Source organism: Lissotriton helveticus, chromosome 2_1 (assembly GCF_964261635.1).
Source record: "Lissotriton helveticus chromosome 2_1, aLisHel1.1, whole genome shotgun sequence".
Classification (NCBI taxonomy): Eukaryota; Metazoa; Chordata; class Amphibia; order Caudata; family Salamandridae; genus Lissotriton; species Lissotriton helveticus.
The window spans coordinates 1,693,165,838-1,693,172,249 of record NC_136059.1 but is presented as its reverse complement, the minus strand read 5'-3'; positions in this window follow the sequence as shown (position 1 = coordinate 1,693,172,249).

Genomic DNA, 6,412 nt, shown 5'->3' with positions numbered 1-6,412 from the left:
CCTAAGTATACCACTTGCTGGACACAGAATTGAAGCTTCGAAGGTGACACCTTGTGCCCCATCTCGGCTAGAAAATACAGAACTGTAAGTGATGCTCGCTCGCAAGCACGTTCAGAACGGGCTGTGATCAGTAGATCATCGACATACTGGAGCAGGGCAGTGTCAGTTGGCATGTGAATATTGTCTAGTTGTCTCTTGAGTGCTTGACTGTAAATGCTAGGGCTTTCTGTGAAACCTTGAGGAGCGCGTGTAAACATATAGCTCCTTCCATTTAAACAGAATCCGAAAAGAAACTGGCTATCTGGATGAATTGGAACACTAAAAAATGCATTCTTGAGGTCAATAACAGTGAAAAACATGGCTTCGGAATCAATGGCTGTTAACAGGGAAGAAATGTCTGGGACAACTGGGTACTGAGGAATAATACATTTATTAAGCTCTCGTAAATCAATCACTAATCGATATACTGGGGGTGCATTTGGATCAGTACGTTTCATGACTGGAATGATCGGAGAATTACACACATTGGAGTCAGTTTCTACAACTACTCCTTGAGCCATGAGCTCGTCAATAATTTTGGATAAGGCTGCTACAGCCTCAGGTGGCAATCTGTACTGCCTGATTCGTGGTAACACTACACCTGGTTTGAGAGTCACACGATAGGGTGTGATTTGCATGTAACCTACATCAGTTGGACCTTGCGCCCATAAATGCTGCGGAACATTAGACAATCTTGAATCAAAATCTCGTAACACATAGTGACCCTTAAAGTCACGTAGGAACAGACGTATTCCCTCTGGGGAACAGCAAATAACTGCACCTAATTCTTTCAATGTCTTAATGCCTAATAGATTTTCTGGACATGACTTAGTAAGTAACAGATCAGTAGTACGGGACAATGGACCTACTTCTAGAGTAACTGGCTTAGATATTTCATTAACTATGGGTTTTCCTGAAAATCCAAGGGAAACATTTCTTGAGCCTGAGAGCGGAGCCCCTGGAACTTCGGCGTGACTAATTGTGGTCCTACTTGCCCCTGTATCGATCAAAAACTTTCTGTCTTTCCCCAATACTTGACTATGAACATAGGGACCTTCTTGATCTACAGGTATCTCGATGAGAGGCAAACCTACCTCCCTCTCTAGGCTGTTTCATGAATATGACTGGTACTCTGGATACTCGGACTGTGCATACTGGTACATCTGCGGTGTAACGTGCTGTGTTGCAGCAATAGGCTGCGGTACGGTAACTGTCTGTGGTGCATTCTGTGACTGAGGAATCTGTGAAACTTGTTCTTGTCTCGGCGGACGTGGTCTTTCTTTAGTCTTACCAGTAGCTATGTTGTGTTTCAAAACTGCACACTCGTTTATAAAATGACCTGGCTGTTTACAATAATTGCAGTTCCCTTTAACGGGAGCCGCAGGATGACTGGCTTGATTCGGACCCCTCTTCTGACTGTCTTGAGGAATAGATTGTGCAACTAGCACTTTAATTTTCGTGTCTTTCATACGTTTTCTTTCGTGTTCTTGCTCTTCTCTGATTCTATTCTGGTGGTACTGGAGCATCTGGAGCATCTGGGACGGAGTATTTGCTTGCCAGGTGCTTTCGACTTTCAAAACTCGGTTTTTAATTTGTGGACTTGAATTCTCGACTAATTTGGTAACGAAAAGATGAGGGTATGACTCACTACTTGTCTTGAGACCACTGTTAATACTGAAACATTTCTCAAATCTAGAATAAAAATCACTAATGTCTTCATCTTGTTTCTGTTTACAGGCTGAGATTGCATCCCAGTCTTCTTTCCTAGTTGTCAATAATCTGGGTAAAACTTGAATCAATAATTCTGGTAATTCTTTACATTTATCTCCAAGACCGGTACCTGGTACTCGTGCCTTGTCTTCAGCTTCTAGAGCTGTCCAATCGATCTTTTTCTCTCCCACCTCCCATTCTTTTTCTTTTAACTTTTCATACACCCCTGCGGGTAGCAGGACCTTTAACATTTTAATGATATCTGGGTAAGTGTATTCTCCCATACGGAGCATGTCTTTTAATTCTCTATGGAACCCCGCTGGATCTTTGTCATGACAGGGAATTAATTTCTTCATTTCAAGAAGTTCCATCTTTGATATCGGAGTGTATACAAACACTCGTTGCATTACGCCACCCGCCCCTTGGACTGGGTGGACTTCTCGTAGCGGATTCTGTCTGTCTATGTAGAATGGTTTACTTTCTGGGGGTGAGACATGAACAAAATGCGGGTTCAGGAACGTTCTATACTTGTGGCGCTGTTCTAGAATGACACTAATTAAATCAGTACCTAGACCTCTCCATCTGTACTGGAGTAACTCGTTCAGGATATCATGTAACGGGCCTGGATCAGAATGTTGACCCTCATACAGGGTAATGAGGTGTTGGATCATATACATACCCACCAGTCGTTGCTCGGCTGGGGGCAGTTTCAGAAACATTTGTGCCACTATTTCGTCTGGAAAAGTGGTAGAATCAGTAATCCATCGGACTGCTGATCGGGCTAGTTCTTGTTCATGCATGGTACTTAATTCGCTATAACCGACTCGTGATTTCAGAATGTGATCGGTAGCTTGAAATACTTGTTCTAGGGAACCTTGTTCTGGTGCTAGATGTTGAAAAAAAGACTTGGGTTCTAGACGTAAATGGCGATCTGGAAATCTGGATTTTCCTACATACGCTATTCTGGCGGGATTCTCGTCTTCCTCTTCAGGATCAGAGATACTTTCTTTCTCGCTTACTTGTGCTGCTTTACGCTGTTCGTGTAACCTTATTATTTCTTTACGAATTTTCTTGTACATACTTTCCATGGCACTAATGGTCTTGTGCTTACCCTCGGCTATATTATCACTCCACCTTGTTAGGATTCTCATTTCGGCGGGATCTTTAGACGGGTAATCTTGTTCTCTTATTAGACAATTGATCAGGAACTTTAATATCATGAGCTGAATCTCGGCTTTCCTTTGAGACATAATCTCGCCAATACTTTCTGGATCATCCCCTGTACGGATGAAACGATATATTCTGTCTAGATCTTCTTTCATATTTGGTAAGGTGACTAGATACTCGGTCACCCTTCTTACGCGTACGGAATATAAAACCATATTATACTCGCCTGGGACTGTGTCATAGACACATTCGGCAAGGGCTTGTCTGATTTCTGTAACAGACTTATTACTTTTAGGAGTACGCTGTGATGCTTGAGCATGTAATTCGAGTGCTGATAAACGCTTGTGTGGCGGCGGGGTTTGAGGAGGACCTCCTCCTGCGGCCCCTATACTAGAATCGTCGACTGACATTCTTCGTGCTTGCAGGGTCGGTAATTGTAACGTGGGCTGAACTTGTATGGCAGGCTGACCCGGGGGTACCGTAACAGGTACTCCGGTGTCTGGAGGAACGGGAAGTGCCTGATTTACAGGGACAGGTGGAGCGCGAACTGGATTTGCATATTCTGGAACTGTGTCGTCCAAATAGGACGAAATAAAAATATCAGCTGCGGTCGGTTTGTGACGTAGCTTGGTCGGAACTAATGATGGCGGGAAATTACTGGGTGCCTCTGGGGTCGCTTTTGGCAAGCCTTCGGCAAGGAGAGGATACATACCCTTAATAAGGGCATGCCTCTGTCTGTCTGACTGTTCGACTTTGACTTGTTCACCTATCTCGATTAATTCTCTTTCTTGGGCTCGTTCTTGGGATTCTCTACTTAACTCTGACTTTCTGACTTCCTTTTCCGTTCTTCTATGCGCTTCCTTACGCCATAACTCGATGGCATCTTTCTGTGACTGTCTGGCTTTCTTTTTCCATAATGCTTCTTCTACTCGCATGATACATTCGGCATCCCATGTACCCGATACGGGCCATCTATACTTTTCTTCTAACTGTTTGGTATACTCTACCCATAAATCTAGATACATTATGGCGCTTATGCCATGTTTCTGATACATAAAATGACCTGGACTGTCCCTAGGCGGAACAGGAACTGCTGCTTCCAGCAGACCCTTTCTAGTTTTTAACTGACGTAACTTGGAAAAGAGCGGCATTCTAAACTTGAATCGGAACACAATACAATACACGAAAAACAATAACAATTGAGAAAACAATTCAGGCATACCACGACGTTGAAAATACATTAAACAACATTATAAATAACAGTTCGAACAGAATACTACCTGAAAATACTGAAAACAGAAACAGAACAGAATTCTCGAGAACGGAACAGACTAGAGTTACTGGATGCACTGCTGTAACAGTACGGAACATACCGGTCCCATAAAGGAACGCATCAAGACCCGTATCCACCTAGGTGAACACTTCGTTTGTGGGCTTGGGTACCACCAACCCACGGACCAGGAGTCAATTTAGACTGACCCTGTCTAGACACTACCCCAGCAATGGTACTCACCGGGCAGCACGGAACGGAAGGCCTCGGACGGGACTGGACTACGACGACGAACTTCGGACTTCGGACTTCAGTTACGGGTGGGCCTCCGGATACCTCGGACCTTGGACTCTCGGCTTGGGCTCTGGTCGGGACTCGCCGCGTTCCTCCACCGTCTCGTTCGGATGCTGGACCGCCTCCTCCGTCTCCTCCGTGGGCCTGAGGGATACTTGGAGCAGAAATATCTGCCAGTGCACGGTATGGTTCCGTCACGACTGCAGAGGGTCAGGGGGTCGGCGTGGCTTCACCGACGCGTGGGGAAAGGGCAAGTCCCTATTCGGGCGCCATTATGTGGTAAATAAATAAATAATACCCTATTTTTGACTAGACTTATAGCATAACAGATAGCTCAATAAATAAGAGTCAAGATTCGAGGTAGTAGGAGTTTCTGCAGGTTTATTACAGCATAAGGACAGGATCAGGACAACCTGCATGGGAATAGGACAATAAGGCCCAGCAGGACAACTGGGGCCCAGCAGCTGCCGGGGCTTGGTCTGGGATGAGCGCGCTGACATTTAATAACAAAACATTGACTTATATACATAGCGCAAACACATAGCATTACATTGCAGTAGGCGTAACAGTAGGTGGAGTAGAAGGCGTGACGCGTAGCAGTCGCGAGAGATAAGAGAAATAAGAGGTGTAACTGGGAGTTTACTTAGACATGTGATGCAAAACGTAACAGAATATGTCATGAATGGGCGGAAACTTTGGAGGGGGCTACCTAAGGAGCCGGGACCTCTAACCTAATGGTGCGCGAAAACTGGCAATGACGTGTTACTAGGAGAAACTGGGGGCTACGAACTCTGTGCTAGGAGCAGAGACTAGAGTCTGGAGGGTCGGAGCGACATGTACCTAAACCCTATCTGGTATCTGATGTTTAGGGAACATGTTGATATAAACTAGAAGTCATGAGGGGAAAAGCTAACTTGACTCTAAAACTGGACCATGCATTATTCTACATGTAGTACGTGAAGAATATTAAATGACCATTAAATACAGTATTTCTCTAACGTGGAGACGAGAAGGCTAGACAAATGACGGAAACTATTGATGCAGTTCAGTAGCTTAGGAATGCAGAAGAGGAGGACTGAACTGATAGCAGGAACTATAACATACTTTTGGCAGACTCAGAGGCAGAGCCGGGGTGCACCGGGCACTGCAAGGCAGGAAGTAAGTGAAGGGTCGAGGATACAGGTGGGGGCTGTATCGCTCCTCAGCGAGGCTTTCAGGAGACAGGAGCTGAATCTGTGGTCCGGGCCCTTTTGAGGCCTGGAAACGGGGACTTTATAATGGAATAACGTGCACACTGAGAAACGTGGCAACATTACTTACATAGGCCTGATATTCGTAGTATTCACGAGGACTGGAAAATGACATACCAGAGGTGGACACAACTGTAATTGCGTCTTTAATCAGACATGGGGAATAACATATGCATATTGGTCATGCACACATAACATATGGTGGATGAGGCGTAGGGACACAGAACATGGCAAAATTTACTTTTCCACAGAAGGGGTTGTTCTTCAACTATAGATTTTATTTTTATTTCCCCTTCTTTTGAGGATCAACTAATGGCCGCAGAGGTCATTGCCACGGATCATGGTGACCACAACCCTATTAAAATAGTACTGAGATTGGCACCCCGGCCCATGCTTTCTTCTGAATGGGGGGCCAAAATCCTTATGCCCTCAACTGACAATCTAAGGCCTAAGGTCTCTTAGCCACAGACAGCTCCTGAGGCGGAAGCCAAGAGACACGTGCATTAAAAAACTTAAGCACTGTTATTTTAGAAAACTGTTGTTACCTGTGTGATCCACCTTGCCCAGAGCACTCCCCCCTCCTCTTATCGCCGTCTCAGCACCGCGCAGCCGATATTAACGCTGCCACGGGGCTTTAAAAAGTTGCTGCCGCCATTTCCGAGGGAAAGTGAGGCCACGCCCA